The sequence below is a fragment of the Silurus meridionalis genome, chromosome 5, assembly GCF_014805685.1.
Source record: "Silurus meridionalis isolate SWU-2019-XX chromosome 5, ASM1480568v1, whole genome shotgun sequence".
NCBI lineage: Eukaryota > Metazoa > Chordata > Actinopteri > Siluriformes > Siluridae > Silurus > Silurus meridionalis.
The window spans coordinates 28,659,269-28,676,622 of NC_060888.1; the positions used below are offsets into that span (position 1 = coordinate 28,659,269).

Sequence of the window (17,354 nt, forward strand, 5' to 3'; positions counted from 1 at the left end):
TTCCAGTGTGTTTTAATCCACTTTTACTTCATTCGTCCACCGATCCCAGTTTATAGTCTCTCTCTCTCTCTCTCTCTCTCCCCCTCCCCCCACACCCGTGGTGTAGCAGTGTTCACATCGACAGTATTTTAAAGACGTTTATTTTCAGCATTAAACACCACGGATCTGAGAGAGAGAGAGAGAGAGAGAGAGAGAGAGAGACTCTGAGGTTCCAGTTTGTTTTAAGGGCTCAAAATAAAAAAAAAAAACTACAAGGATTCTAAACGACAGCAGTATTGTGTGAATGGAAGCTCAGCAGTGACCTCGTGGTGTTTTCTCGCGGTGTTTTCTCGTGGAGACTCTACGGAGAACGCTAATGCTGCTCAGATCCCTCAGCGAGCCTCCACTAACTCTATGTGCAAGTGTTCTTTTTTTTCTTGTAAAAATATCATATTAATTAAAAGTATTCAGGAAACATGCAGAAATGATATTTCAACTGTTTTATTTTGTAATTGAAAAATGTTTCAATTAAATTATTTTGTACAGAGATTCTGCTTTTGTGTCATTAATTTATTTCCCCTTCAAAAGAGAAGTTGATGGATTTAATTCCTCATTTTTACAGAGGACATTTTCCCCAAACCTCCTCATCTCTGTAATGCTGCTTTGGGAAAATGTCCATTGTTGAAAGTTGTAATGTAGAAGTTTAGTGTTTATAAGTTTCTTCATAAAGACTGATCCAGTGGTGACTGTGGTGAAGGAAAAACTCCCCGAGACTTCATGATGAAGAATCTATGAGAGGAACCAGGACTCTAAAAAGAACCTCATCCTCAACACTGAATGTCCTTTATTAAAGTTCTATATTAAATCTGTAAATACAATAAGAGCCTTTACTTCATTTAAACGTGGTGATGATGATGAAGTGTTCTGATGTACTTTAGAAATGCAGCTTTATGGTCCCTTTAGCTAATCATATTTCTCCAGATAAAAAGAAATATCTTAAAAGAGCATCTTGTATTCGTTTAACGGACTAAAAGTTCACTGCTTTTACTTTTTCAGGTAAAAAGTGTTTAAAAATTAAATTAAATTAAAATAAATAAAACTTGGGTTTAAAAAATCGGTTATTTGCTTAAATAAAGTCTGTAAGTGACCAAATGGGATAATAATCGTGATCTTATTAACATTGAGGTGTGTGTTGGGGGGGGTGGTCCCGTCAACACTACACTCAATAGCACAAGAGACACTGGCATCTCAAATTTTTGGGAATAGAGACTGTGGAAGCCCTCAAAAGTAAAAAAAAAAAAAAAAAACAGCACAGGGGGCACTGGTCAACTCACACTTTAGAAGCGTTACTGAGATGGATGCTCCTTCGTAGAAGAATGAACAGAAAAGATTCATGCATGCCATGTGAACAGAATCAGAGACGGTCAGCTTCTCTTCAGGTGATATTTGATAACATGTACCTAATTCCTGTCGTTTTGGACGTCTCCAGGCTATTGGGCTTAAAGACTGGTCAGATTCTCCTAGATCAGGAAAAGGATTTTGACCGGGTTGAACATGAATATTTGTGGAAGGTTCTGGAAAGCTTTAGAGTGTACTGAAGGTGAATGATGGTTTATGTGCCCCTGGTGTGGAAAAGAGGTGGTTTTAAGTACTTTGGTGTCTACCTGGGGAGTGATGAGTTTTTAAATAAAAACAGGGAAAGCACATCATTTGCATACTGAGCAGGTGGAAGCAGCTGGTTCCAAAGATGTCCTCCTTATTGGACACAAAAACACTGGATGTTTCTGGATTACCAGTTTTTTACAGCAGACTTTTTAAAATATAGGGAAAAAAATGAATTAATTAAAAGATGTGAAAAACTACACCGGCTGCTCGAGGAGCCCCTGGTCTACGGGAGTCGTCTGGACTTCACGGGTGCACCAACCCCACACTGTCCAGAGCGCTGATCTCCACAAAGATCGTCACACTCCGGGAGCTCGTGAATGTTGCAGGGACGGACCTGTCACATGTGGAGTATCTTGCAGCAAGTACGGGACTCCGGGCCCTGCGCATCGCTAACCAGCTCTTACACCGCTGGAGCTCTACACTAACAGCAGAGCAGCCTGTTTAGCTAAAGGACTTTGAAATCGTGAGACCAGCCAGGCAGAGGAGGAACCCTTTCCCCAGCTGGACATCGCTCCTGACCTTGACGGGTGTGGAGGTTCCCCTCCTGGAGTGCGGGGGTAAAGGGGAGATGAACTTAGGGACAGTGGTGGAGAAGCTGCTCTACAGGGCCCGTGTTAAGGTTTTAAATAAGAATAAACTGAGTGGGAGGGTGGACCCCAGTGGAGAAATGTTCTTGGTTTTAATTATGATATTAAACCAGAGTGGAGACACTGTACAAACCACCGCTAACCAAAAAATCTGCCAAGCTCCAGTGGAGGATTTTACACTGCATCATCTCTGTGAACTCTTTTATTTTAAACCCTGATGTTCTACAGGACTCCGTTCTGTTCACAGAGAGAAACTGTTTTTCACACTTTTACTCACTGCTCTAGGTTAAGATGGTCATTGGGAGTGACAACGATGGACAGGATTAGAAATGAGTTTATTAGAGGGACAGCGCATGTAGGATGTTTTGGAGACAAGGTGAGGGAGGTGAGATTGAGATGGTTTGGACATGTGCAGAGGAGGGACATGGGGTATATCAGTAGGAGAATGCTGAGGATGGAGACACCAGGAAGGAGGAAAAGAGGAAGATCAAGGAGGAGGTTTATGGATGTGGTGAGGGAAGACATGCAGGTAGTTGGTGTGAAAGAGGCAGATGTAGAGGACAGGGGGGTGTGGAGACGGATGATCCGCTGTGGCGCCCCCTAATGGCAGCAGCCGAAAGAAGAAGAATTAGAAAAACATGATTCACTGCTTCAGGTTAGAGTCAATGTTGGTGCTTTTAAAAGTATTTTGAGTTCCTTTAATGTGAATGTTACTCTCCTGTATTTTATGCTTGTTTTTAAGTATGTCAGGAGAAACAGGTTTATGTGCCAACTGAAGTTTATTTTGGGGCAGGAGAAAATTATCTATCCAAGTAGAAACAACCAAGTGGCTCAAAACACTGACTGTGACTAAAATCGATGATTGTGGTTGATTTGAATGTTTATTAGTGTGTGTGGGATCTGAAGATGTTTGAGGATGAAGCTCTGAAGCTCTGTGTTCGGTGAAAGAGGAACAGAACGACCCCCAAAACCTTTTAACTCTCATTTATCTCTATTTAATATTTTATTTATTTGTTTATCTATTTATTTACATAATGGATAAAACTGGTACCATATGGTATGTAACATTATTGGTTTAATTAAAGCTGCAAGCAGCGATGAACAGGCCCTCGGACCCAGGCCCACCGCCACCCGTCGGCCTGAGGAAAACAGTAAACAATGGGCGAGGTGCATGTAAGCGAGTAAAGACAGGAGAATTATGGCACAGTCATTTCAAAGTGCCACACTTCCTGCTGCCAGTAGGACCATAAATGTATATTGTCATAAATATTGTCATCAGGCCAGGACTATTATCAAACACGTGAAGTTTGGAACTGATCGGTCATTGTATGCCTGAGTTCCACACAACTTTCAGCACTTAGCCAAGTGTTGCATGGTGGAACGTGTTTATAGCATGTTTGGTATTGCGTGGCATGTTGAAATGTGTTTCTGAGAGTGAAGTGAAGTGTAAAATATGACATTTCCTTTTGTCAGCAGGTGGCGCTATAACTAATACTGAATATGGGTATGTAGATCTGTTCCTATTAGGAGTCTTATCAAACATGAGAAGTTTGGAGCTGAGATTGTCTGCATTGTATGTCTGAGTTGTAGCAACTTTCCTATAGGTGGCGCTGTTGAGCCATTTTGAAACACCCAATAGAATATTGGCCTTCGGCTGTGTTCAGGCCAGGACTCTTTTCAAATATGTGAAGTTTGGGGACGATCAGAAATGTAATGCCTGTGTTACAACTGTTATTCCTTTGGCGAGAACTTTGTCACGGAGCCATGGACACGCCCTTTAACGAAAACTCAAGATCTTCACATTTCACTATCGCAAAGGCCTTTAGATAAGACTGACCAAAAAAGAGTTGATGTCATCAAATTTCTAGAAGTAGTTCATTGCACAGTAAAACATGACACTTCCTGTTGCCAGCAGGTGGCGTCATGACTATAACTAAATATGGAAATGTAGATCTGTTCAGATCTGTAGTCTTATCAATCATGTTAAATTTGGGGCAGATTGGACATTGTATGTCTGAGTTATAGCAACTTCATTTTTCATGGCGAATCGTCGAAATTTGTCAGATGGCTACGGACACGCCCTTCAGCGAAAACTCTAGATCTTCAGGATTTAACATTGCAAATCTTAAAATACATAATATATAATAACATCTGAAAATTGACCAAAAATCTGCTCATAAAATTAAAAATACCCGACTTCCTGTTGGGTGTCGGATTTCGTATCAAGAGGTTTCTTTTTGTAGGTATTAGTGTGTTACATGTGTGTACCGATTTTCATACATGTACGTGAAACATAGCTTGAGCCACACACCATTGAACGTGTATAGGTGGCGCTGTTGAGCCATTTTGCCACACCCACTTTCGAGGAACATGACGTACCTAATGTTTCGACATTTCTGCTGTGTGTGCAAAGTTTCGTGAGTTTTCGGGGGAAAAAAATGCATATAATAAGAAGAAAAATAAAGAAACGACACAATTACAATAGGGTCCTCACAACTCCGGTGCGCGGGTCCTAATAAACGCGTGTAAATGTAAAAAAAAAAAAAAAACAAGTAGACGTATTCCTCTTTCAGTGTGTGGTGTTGTGGTGATCCGGCAGAGGGCGCTGATTCGCTCTCTGTGTGAGTCTCCGTCAGTAAGAGAAGAAGAGGGTTGCAGGTTTCCAGCGCGAGCTCTGATACTAATCCTCAGTCTCCCGCCCCTGCGCTCTGATCGGATTTATTTTTATTGTATATATTTATTTATTAATTTATTAAATACAGTATAAATCCTGAGGGAAATCCTGAGGTAAGTTGATGTAAAACTGTTAGCTGAGCTCTGTTCTGTCCACACTTTCAGGCTGTGTCCCAAACAGAGCTCCACTTCCCTCAGTAGTGCCCTCAGTAGTGCGCGCGAGGTAAGGGCGCGCGAGGTAAGGGGGCTGTACTCTGAAGTGCAGTACATGTAGCGGAGAGTGTTTTTGAGACTCAGCCTGCTAACGTCTGTGTTTATTAGGTTTTTTTTACATTACATTTTACTTTTATTAGATATGTACAATAGTTATTCATATAAAACTGAGTTATTATAGTGATGAGTTTATTAATATTAATAATAACGATTATTCGCTCAAAACTAATTATTCAGGAAATCTGATGCATTATTCTGTTAAATTGGTTTATACCTTTATAGCAGCTACAAACACACATCATCTCGCCATTATCTCATTTTCATCTCGCCTTCATCTCACCCTCATTAAGGCCTCATCTCGCCTTCATCTCACCCTCATTAAGGCCACATCTCGCCTTCATCTCACCATTTTACCGTCATCTCACCATCATCTCACCTTTATCTTTCCGGCATCTCACCTTCATTTTACTCTCATCCCGCCATAATCTTGCCATAATCTCACCATCTTGCTATCGTGTTACCATCATCTCACCGTCTCTTCGTCATCTCACCTTCATCTCGCCATCACCTCACCTTCATCTTGCCATCATCTCGCTGTCATCTCACATTCCTCTCGCCGTCATCTTACCATTTTACCGTTGTCTTACCATTTTACCATTATCTCACCTTCACCTCACCTTTATCTCGCTTCATCTGCCTTTATCTCACATCTTGCCGTCATCTCACCTTCATCTCGATGTCATTTCACCGTCATCTCACTGTCATCTCACCATAATCTCACCATAATCTCACAATCATTTCGCCATTATCTTACAGTCATCTCACCATCTTGCCATCATCTCACGATCTCACTGTCTCTCCGTCATTTTGCCTTCATCTCACAGTCATTTCACCTTCATCTCACAGTCAGCTCACCTCCATCTTCCGTCATCTCACCATTTCACCGCTATCTCACCATCTCACCTTCACCTCACCTTTATCTCGCCTTCATCTGCCTTTATCTCACATCTTGCCGTCATCTCACCTTCATCTCGATGTCATTTCACCGTCATCTCACTGTCATCTCACCATAATCTCACCATAATCTCACAATCATTTCGCCATTATCTTACAGTCATCTCACCATCTTGCCATCATCTCACGATCTCACTGTCTCTCCGTCATTTTGCCTTCATCTCACAGTCATTTCACCTTCATCTCACAGTCAGCTCACCTCCATCTTCCGTCATCTCACCATTTCACCGTCATCTCACCATCTCACCTTCACCTTACCTTCATCTCGCCATTATCTCACTGTCATCTCGCCGCCATCTCACATACTCACTATTTCACCATAATTCAAATGCGCATTGGTATAAACGGCGCTGCTGTCAGAGCTGCTGGAGAACTGATCAGCACCTCCTGACTGTGTTTGGATCAGTTTTGTAAAATGCAGATGGAGATGAGCAGCACTTCTGATGGGAGAACGTCCAGCTCAGTGGGACAGGTCACTCCTGAGGATCTACAGAACGGAGAATTCTGGATGGAACCTCTGAAAGAGGAAGAAACTGATGAGGATGAATATTTCTGTATGATTTCAGAGATTTGTTTACTGAAACACCACATCTCACTTCTCACAGATAAACTCCTCACAGTTCATGAGAGTAAATTTGAGATGTTTTAAATCTTCAGATGGAGGAATTCGGAGCTCTGTAGAAGATGGAAACGATCAGGAGAATAAAGGATTCCAGATACTTATTAAAGAAGAAGAACCTAAACATGATGAGTTTCTCTGTAAGATTCACGATTTACTGAAATTTCAGTCATTTTTTTGTTTATAATAATAATAATAATAATAATAATAATAATAATAATTGTATTTAAAGTAGTTTTATATTTAAATAAATCAGATCGAATGAAAAAGGAGGAAAACGTCTTTATGAATAAAAGTGTTTATTAATGAAAGAAGTTCAGGATATAAATGTGATCTCAGTGTATTCACCTGTAAGGAGCGAATCAGAGGACGTGTGAAGGACGTGTGAAGGACGTTGTGTTCGGAGGACTTTATTTACTCACTGGGGATTTCTCTCCTTCCAGACTGTGAAGATTGTAAATCTTTCTTCATCAACAAATGTGATGTTCACGGTCCGGCTCTCTTTATCCCTGATGTTGCGGTTCCACTGGGGGTCGCTGATCGAGCCAGACAGACCCTTCCTCCGGGTCTAGAGATTCGGAAGTCCAGTATTCCTGACGCAGGCCTGGGAGTGTTCAACAACAGCGACACTATTCCAGTTGGTGCTCACTTCGGACCGTACCAGGGAGACACGGTAGAGCGAGAGGAAGCCATGAACAGCCCCTACTCCTGGGTGGTGAGTTCACTTGGTGGGGCAGTTAGGTGTGTGGTCATGGTGAACCATCTGTGGGCTTTATAATGGAGAGAACATGTGGAATTTTGCAGAGATCCTTGTGGATCCAGGATCATGTTACGAACCACACTGTGTTTTATGGAGTTGTGTGGGCGTGGCTAAGTGTGAACATCAGTGAACGGTTGATAAATCTGTCTCTATCTTTGTCTTCTGCATTCTCTCATACTGAGAATTTTCACATCACTCTGATACTGATGAAGTTCTCCTCCCCAATCTCCTCCTCCTGGTGTCGAAAGCTGCACTGAGGTCAATCAAAACAAGTGAAGAGGCAAAACCCTGATCAGAGGCCAAAAACAGATCATTTACCTTCTAAAGAAACCCTAATCGATTGAAGACCTTTGTGATGAATGTGAATTCTGACTGCACCCCAAGCACCCTCACCTCACCTTACCTCACCTCACCTCACCTCACCTCACCTCACCTCACCTCACTACTAACACACTTGTAGCTCCATTAAAAAAATCTCCAGAAAATCTTCCTGAATCAGTGGAGATTATTGTAGCAGTAAATGGGAATAAACTTGGAAAGGCACGTAAAAAATCACAATTCTCATGATATAATCTCCATATAGTGTAAATTTCCCACATTTATATATTTTATAAAGTTTCTTGCATCAGTCATCAGAAATCATCAGGACTTTCTGTAACTCTTTGATGGATTAGAAAGTAAAAGTATATTGCAGAAGTGTGGTTTATTGTGCAGCCCTGGTGTAATGTGTAATGCTGTGTTTTTCTCAGATCCACAGTAGTGAGCAGTGTGAGAAATACATCGATGCCACACCAGAGACATGTTCTAACTGGATGAGGTGAGAAATGCTTTTTATTTCCCTCATGTTCCTTTAGACTCTGTATATCTCTTTACCAGGCTTTTTCATTAAAGTCTCACTGAAATCTCTCCTTCTCTCCCTCCTTTTCTTCTGAATCCCTCGCTCTCTCAGGTATGTTAATTGCGCTCGTAATGCTGAGGAGAAGAATCTGGTTGTATTTCAGCATCGTGGAGGAATTCTGTACCGCTGCTGTCGACCCATCGACCCCGGGCACGAGCTGCTGCTGTGGTATGAGGAGGATATCAGTAAAGATCTCAGCGTCACCTTCAACAACATCTGGAACAGAAAGTGCTCCATTAATGGTTACTGCCATAACTTTATTCGAAGTTAAGATTATATTATTATTGTTATCTATTCGTTTTCAAGATAATATGGTTTTTAAAAGCAGGGATTTTGAAGTATGAGAGTGGAAAAATATTCAGCTGTTTGATCTGAACCATTCAGAAATCGATTTCAGTTCCTTTCTGTTGAATCGGTTATGTTTTTTGTGAATCAGTGGTTTGAATGGTGTCTATTAGCTGAAGAATGTCTAAAATTGGTTTCTACTACAGGGAGAAACAGAGTCCTTCAAGTCTTCTCCTGCTCCTCATGTCCATTTTCTTATACAACCAAAATTTATCTCCACAAACACATCAAGAGGTGCCACAATGAGGAATACGTCCGTCTCCTAACATCAGGAGAGATTAAATATGAGAGCCTGGTGAACCCAAAAAGGGCCGGTGGAGCCACAGTGATGTCCTTCGAGAGTCTGGGTGCTGATCCTTCCCACACGCAGAAAGATCCACCCCAGTGCTCACAATGCGGGAAGATTTTTGTCCAGCGCAAATATCTGAAAGTGCACCAGCGTGTTCACACGGGTGAAAGGCCGTATCAGTGCTCGCAGTGCGGGAAGAGTTTCACTCAGCAGAGCAGTCTCCGGGTTCACCAGCGTCTCCACACTGGAGAGAACCTGTGTCAGTGCTCACAGTGTGGGAAGAGTTTCACTCAGCAGATTCATCTCCGGGCGCACCAGCGCGTTCACACTGGAGAAAAGCCGTATCAGTGCTCGCAGTGCGGGAAGAGTTTCACTAAGCAAATTAATCTCCAGACGCACCAGCGCATTCACACTGGAGAGAAGCCGTACCAGTGCTCACAGTGCGGGAAGAGTTTTAGAGAGGGAGGGCATCTGCTGCGACACCAGAACATTCACAACGAAAAGAAGCCGTATCAGTGCTCACAGTGCGAGAAGAGTTTCACTCAGAAGATTCATCTCCAGGCGCACCAGCGCATTCACACTGGAGAGAAGCCGTACCAGTGCTCACAGTGCGGGAAGAGTTTTAGCGAGGGACGGAGACTACGGCGACACCAGAACATTCACAACGAAAAGAAGCCGTATCAGTGCTTACAGTGCGGGAAGAGTTTCGGAGAGTTAGGAACGCTCACGCGACATCATCGCGTTCACACAGGAGAGAAACCGTATCAGTGTTCGCACTGCGGAAATCGTTTTAGTGAAAGAGGACATCTTACGACACACCAGCGTATTCACACAAAGGAGAAGCTGTTTCACTGCAACCAGTGTGGGAGGAGTTTTACTCGCAAGAGCACCCTCAAACAGCACCAACGCATTCATACCAGGGAGAAACCCTAGTACTGCTCCGTGTGTGGGAAAACCGTGCCATCATTCAATCACTTTATTACTCCATTAGTCCAATTCTTCACACCATCATTCCAAATTCAGATTAAAATTTTGTCACGTACACATTCATATACATCATGCAGTGAAATACCTTTTACTACTGTTCATCTACACAGGAAAATAGAAACGTGTGTGTGTGTGTGTGTGAGAGTGTATGTATGTATAACCCCAACCCCAACCCTAACCCCAACCCTAACCCCAACCCCAACCCTAACCCTAACCCTAACCTAATCACTACCACCAGGTGAGGGACAGCGTGTGACCATGTCACTTTGTGTATGCAACACACACATGGATATATGTATATACATTTACTTTCCTTATTTTTTTTTCATTAAAACAATTTATTTATTCTTACCTTCTTTTTCTTTTTCCTTTTTTAAAATTTAAAATCTATAGTTGTTTTACAAACCTGATTCCAAAAAAGTTGGGACCCTGTACAAATTGTGAATAAAAAAGGAATGCAATAATTTACAAATCTCATAAACTTATATTTTATTCACAATAAAATATACAGTTGTGTTCAAAATTATTCAACCCCCACTGAAATTGATTGTTTTGGTCGGTTTGACATTGATTATGATCATTCAGTCATCCTGCTTACAATTAAATCAAAGAGGCACGTGTAGGTCAGACAAATATAACATAACATTTATAATGAAATAACCACAAATGTCTTTTCTGAGCTCACATCATTATCAGTTTTATTCAACCCCCAAGTGACATTCAATCTTAGTACTTAGTACAACATCCTTTTACAGTAATAACAGCTTTTAAACGTGAAGCATAGCTTGACACAAGTGTCTTGCAGCGATCTACGGGTATCTTCGCCCATTCATCATGGGCAAAAGCCTCCAGTTCAGTCACATTCTTAGGCTTGCGCACTGCAACTGCTTTCTTTAAGTCCCACCAGAGGTTCTCAATCGGATTTAAGTCTGGTGACTGCGATGGCCACTTCAAAATGTTCCAGCCTTTAATCTGCAACCATGCTCTAGTGGACTTGGAGGTATGCTTGGGATCATTGTCCTGTTGAAAGGTCCAACGCCTTCCAAGCCTCAGGTTTGTGACGGACTGCATCACATTGTCATCCAATATCTCCTGGTACTGAAGAGAATTCATGGTACCTTGCACACGCTGAAGCTTCCCAGTACCTGCAGAAGCAAAACAGCCCCAAAGCATGATTGACCCCCCGCCATGCTTCACAGTAGGCAAGGTGTTCTTTTCTTCATAGGCCTTGTTCTTCCTCCTCCAAACATAGCGTTGATCCATGGGCCCAAACAGTTCTAATTTTGTTTCATCAGTCCACAGAACACTATCCCAAAACTTCTGTGGTTTGTCCACATGACTTTTGGCATACTGCAGTCGACTCTTCTTATTCTTTGGGGACAGCAAGGGGGTGCGCCTGGGAGTTCTGGCATGGAGGCCTTCATTACGCAGGGTGCGCCGTATTGTCTGAGCAGAAACTTCAGTACCCACATCTGACAAATCTTTTCTCAGTTCCTCAGCAGTCACACGGGGACTTTTCTCCACTCTACGCTTCAGGTAGCGCACAGCAGTCGAAGTCAGCATCTTCTTTCTGCCACGACCAGGTAGCGTTTCAACAGTGCCCTTTGCCTTGAATTTGCGAATGATGCTTCCTATGGTGTCTCTTGGTATGTTTAACATCTTTGCAATCTTCTTATAGCCATTGCCCTTCCTGTGAAGAGTAATCACCTGTTCTCTTGTCTTCCTGGACCATTCTCTTGACCTCACCATGTTTGTAACCACACCAGTAAATGTCTAGAAGGAGCTGAGTATCACAGTCATTTTAAAGCTGCCTAATTGGTGCTTATTAGGCTTTATTGCTGCTCCTGATATCCACAGGTGTTTTCAATACCTGATTGAAAACACTTCATTGAACCTCTGTTCTTCAGAGTGGTAGTCTTTAAGGGGTTGAATAATTATGTCAATGAAGAATTCACAAAAGAAACATTTACTACTGTATTACAAAACTAATTGATGTCATTTTAGTTGCATATGGTTCTTTAAGAAGTCCTTGTAGGATTTCATTCTGAATACAATTACAAATGTACACTAAATTCCCTAAAACCATTTACAGCATTGGGGGTTGAATAATTTTGAACACAACTGTAGATAAAATATCAAATGTTGAAAGTGAGACATTTTAAAATGTCATGCCAAATATTGTCTCATTCTGGATTTCATGAGAGCTACACATTCTAAAAAAGTTGGGACAGGCAGCAATAAGAGGCTGGAAAAGTTAAATGTACATATAAGGAACAGCTGGAGGAGCAATTTACAACTTATTAGATCAACTGGCAACATGATTGTGTATAAAAAGAGCCTCTCAGAGTGGCAGTGTCTCTCAGAAGATGAGCAGAGGATCACCAGTTCCCCCAATGCTGCGGTGAGAAATAGTGGAGCAATATCAGAACGGAGTTTCTCAGAGAAAAATTACAAATAGTTTGAAGTTCTCATCATCTACAGTGCATAATATCATCCAAAGATTCAGAGAATCTGGAACAATCTCTGTACGTCAGGGTGTTTTCTCTGGGCCAGGGCTCATTTAAAATGGACTGTGGCAAAGTGGAAAACTGTTCTGTGGTCAGACGAATCAAAATTTGAAGTTCTTTATGGAAAACTGGGACGCCATGTCATCCGGACTAAAGAGGACAAGGACAACCCAAGTTGTTCTCAGCGCTCAGTTCAGAAGCCTGCATCTCTGATGGTATGGGGTTGCATGAGTGCGTGTGGCATGGGCAGCTTACACATCTGGAAAGGCATCATCTATGCTAAAAGTTTATCCAAGTTCTAGAACAACATATGCTCCCATCCAGACGTCGTCTCTTTCAGGGAAGACCTGTGCATTTTCCAACATGACAATGCCAGACCACATACTGCATCAATTACAACATCATGCTGTGTAGAAGAAGAATCCGGGTACTGAAATGTCCAGCTGGCTGACTGTTATTTTCTGGTGTTATGTGTCTGTATATTCTATGCTTTGGCAATACTTATTTCCATATTTGTAATGCCATTAAAGCAACCTTGGAATCTTGAATCCTGAAAAGAGAGAAGGAGCAGAAGATGGCAGTAGCAGCAGAGTGAGACACGGCTGCTCATCAGGGATAAATGCACACCATTCTCCTTGACTGTTGATTTCTGTAAAGCTGCTTTGAGACAATGTCTGTGAAAAGCGCTATAGAAATAAACTTGACTTGTGTGATGCCTCCTCGTGGTGGTGGTTGTCCCTCAGAGCTCCAGCAGGGGGCGACCTGCAGCTCCATCTGCTGTAAACACACAGGAACAAAAGAAGACGCGCTGCAGTAGAGGAGGAGCTTTCAACTCACATCATCTCACATCATCTGGAAACAAAAACCTTCAGCAGTGTCCTCACACACACCTCACAGGGTTCCTGCTCCAACCCGCTTCATGCGTGGACTCCAGGAGCTTCTCGCAGTTCTGCTGGACAGCTGGAGGTGAGTCTCTGAGCTCCACATCCGCATTTCTCTACAGCTGTGTGTGTGTGTGTGTGTGTGTGTGTGTGTGTGTGTGTGTGTGTGTGTGTGTGTGTGTGTGTGTGTAGGTGTGTGTAGGTGTGTGTGTAGGTGTGTGTAGGTGTTGCGACGCTGTAGAATTAAAGTAAACTGAATAGAAATAAAGGTGCGGAATTCAGGGCTGAGTTCTGTTTTATACACAAGTGCACATTAAGGGCACGCGGTGTTTGTAAACACACCTGAAACTACAACATTCTGCGATTCATGAGTTCAAAGAATTCCATATAAATAAAGAATAACGCGTGTGTGTGTGTGTGTGTGTGTGTGTGTGTGTACTGTCCCGATTCTCCCACCATGTGTTTGTATCACCAATATTTATTGTGTACTGGTTTATTTTTAGTCTGAACATCAGAGCAATTGCTGATACCGAAATAACAACAATGACACATTTATCACCTTTTAATTATCACATCATATCGCCCCGCCCCTTTCATACTGACACAATCATATCGCCCCGCCCCCTTTTCACTGACACACAGTCATATCGCCCCGCCCCTTTTATTCTGACACGCAATCATATCCCCCCGCCCCTTTTATACTGACATGCAATCATATCGCCCCGCCCCTTTTATACTGACACACAACCATATCGCCCCGCCCCTTTTATACTGACACACAATCATATTGCCCCGCCCCTTTTATACTGACACAATAAAATCGCCCCGCCCCTTTTATACTGACACATTGTTGTTGTTATTATTATTGTTGTTATTGTTATATAATAATAATAATAATAATAATAAAACAAAACACACTTGATTATTACAGTTTAAATAAAGAAGTTTATAAATGACTTGATTGTTGTTATTTGTTTGGCTCTGAGGGTGTGTGAAGGTTCTGCTGTGGGGTTCTGCTGTGGGGTTCTGCTGAAGGGTCCTGTGAGCATTCTTCAGGGTGTCCAGAATCATTTTAAACTCAATGTTCTACCAGTGACATTTATATTAGTCATTTATTTCTGTAGCTTTGGAGCTGCTTTAGGATGAAGTGCGCTGAGAAATTCACAAAACACTGAACTGAACTACAAGCAGGTGAAATACTGTGTTTATAACTGTGTGTGTGTGTGTGTGTGTGTGTGTGTGTGTGTGTGTGTGTTGTACACACAGTGTATAACCCGACCGACAGTTTGTGCTGTTATATGGAGTGGGATTAGTGTTTAACGTCTCCATGGCGACAGTGAGGGCACCAGTCCAGGATTCCACGGAAGTTAATTATTTCTGTCTCAGAAAAACCTGATCTGAGTGTAACGATGAAACCCACAGAGACAGAACGTGTGTCCACACACACACACACACACCTTCCAATCCCCACACACCTCCTATACCTTCCACACCTCCCACACTTTATGTCTCTCTATCTCATGTTTTCCTGGTCAGTTGAAGCTCGTGGTGATCAGTGTGGTGAAGAAATGCAAATGGAGATGAGCAGCACTTCTGATGGAGGAACGTCGAGCTCAGTGGGACACGTTACTCCTGTGGAATTACAGAACGGAGAATTCTGGAAGAAACCTTTGAAAGAAGAAGAAACTGATGAGGATGAAGATTTCAGCTGTAAGGCAGTCGTTTCTCTTCTCTGTGACTAAATTTCATGCTGAAACACGTCAGATGTTCACGTAAGATTACGTTTCTTTGATTGATTATTTAGATGGAGGAACGTCGAGCTCTCTGGAAGACCTCACCCCCGAGGACCAACAGAAATTGGGACTACAGATCATCCTGAAAGAAGAAGAACCTGAACATGATGACTACCTCTGTAAGACAGCAGGACGTGAGGGTGTAGTCTGAGGGTTATTTATGTCCTTCATCTGAGTGTCAACAAAAATTCAATACTTCATAAATAAATGATGAGGAAATGATTTCTCTCCTTCCAGACTGTGAAGATTGTAAATCTTTCTTCATCAACAAATGTGATGTTCACGGTCCGGCTCTCTTTATCCCTGATGTTGCGGTTCCACTGGGGGTCGCTGATCGAGCCAGACAGACCCTTCCTCCGGGTCTAGAGATTCGGAAGTCCAGTATTCCTGACGCAGGCCTGGGAGTGTTCAACAACAGCGACACTATTCCAGTTGGTGCTCACTTCGGACCGTACCAGGGAGACACGGTAGAGCGAGAGGAAGCCATGAACAGCCCCTACTCCTGGGTGGTGAGTTCACTTCTATCACACGTGACATGCCTGATGTTCTCCACAGGAAGTGCTGTCTCAGTGCGTATTAACAGAATTCCCACGCTTCCTGAAAGTACTTGAATTTCAGACACATGAATTGAAGGCCGGGGAATTTCTCAAAAACAAATATAGGACATTTAAAGGGTTTTTATTAAATGTGAAATAGATTCTGTAGTAGATTAGTGCTATTTTAAACGATGTTCTTTAATATGCGCCGTCAAACACAGAATGAAACAACATTAGTGATTGGGGTGGAGACGGGAAAAAACCAGCACGTGATCTGATGCGCTTTAGCTCAGGTTTTCCACGCATCTTAAAAAAGTCTAAAATCTGCTGTTCTTGGTCTCAAATCATCAACAGGTCGTAACTGTCTGATGTTCATGTACCACTAATGTTCACTGAAATGCTCCTGTAGCACTTCAGAATGGGTTTTGTTTCCTTATGTAATAATTATATATAATTATAATAATTCACTGCATTACAACTACAAATAAGACCAACATGTAACAGCCAATCAGCTTGCGGTTATTGGAGCGAATCTCTCGGACTGCAGCACAAACACAAGTTATTTTTCAGCAATGAGGAAGTGGAAGTTTAGTGATACTCAGCTCGGGTAATGGCAGTCACTAACAACATATTTGTGTGTTTTTGATGTGAAATAGGTCATAAATTTAATTCTTAATGGTCTTAAAAAGCCTTAAATTGGAATTAGTGAAAACTGTAGAAACCCTGTGACACTGCTGTCTGAAAGGAACATTGTTATTAATAAAAATAAGAATGGTGGAATTGGTGGTAATTATTGCTAACTGATGCTAGCGTTACTGTCCTGTCTGGTTTATTACACAGCAGTCATGTGATGTAAAACCTGATGGACTGTGTTTTTATAAGAACCACAGACAAACAGCACAGAAACATTAAACCATCAGCGTAAGGAACTGGAAGGTTCTGTTTGTTGATTTGAGTGACTTGAGGACCTCCTCTGTGGGTTCCTTCTGAACAAGTGAGTACAAAAGTGAAGTTGTCAGTTTGTGAACTTGTGAGAATCATTCGTCAAATCTCTGGAGACTGGTTCCTTCTGGCGTGATGATGAGGAAAGGCCACATTGACAAATCAAACATTATAAAAGATTTGAGCATTGACTGCTTGGTCAGGGGTTTCTTCTCCTCTACACATGTTCCTTTAGGACTAGGCTTAGAACCTGTCCTGTCCTGAAGAGCTTTTCTAATCCATTTAAATTCTTGATATTCAGTCCCAACAGTCACTGCCTCTTTATCTCAAACCCCAAACCCCTCCCTCTTTATGTAGATGAGGCTAAGCCACGCCCCCTCCCACTGCAGGATTGAATGTAAAGGTTGTAATATTTTTCAGGTCTACCAGAGCGAGCAGAGTGAACGGTACATCGACGCCACGTCAGAGATGAATTCAAACTGGATGAGGTGAGGAAAGTTCTGCTGAAGAACCACGTGCTGTTGTACACTATTTTGCCAAAAGCTTGCGGACACCTGGTCATAAGTATGTTCATTTTGAGCATTGTATTCCCACATTTAGTCCCAATTTGCTCTCCACTCTTCTGGGAAGATGTTCACAAGATTTTGGAGTGTGCTTATGGACATT

At 42.2% G+C, this 17,354-nt stretch overlaps 1 protein-coding gene and 1 pseudogene across 2 annotated transcripts in view; both read left to right on the forward strand.

Moving 5' to 3' along the window:
• The window catches only part of LOC124386094 (zinc finger C3H1 domain-containing protein), a 16,108-nt gene extending 15,580 nt beyond the window's left edge, over positions 1-528 (forward strand). For both annotated transcript variants that reach the window (XM_046849723.1, XM_046849724.1), the window contains exon 35: positions 1-528. This exon is cut by the window's left edge and continues 448 nt beyond it. The gene's annotated coding sequence lies outside the window, so the exon portion shown is untranslated.
• A 4,317-nt stretch (positions 529-4,845) lies between these two features.
• The window catches only part of LOC124385692, a 32,240-nt pseudogene continuing 19,731 nt past the window's right edge, over positions 4,846-17,354 (forward strand).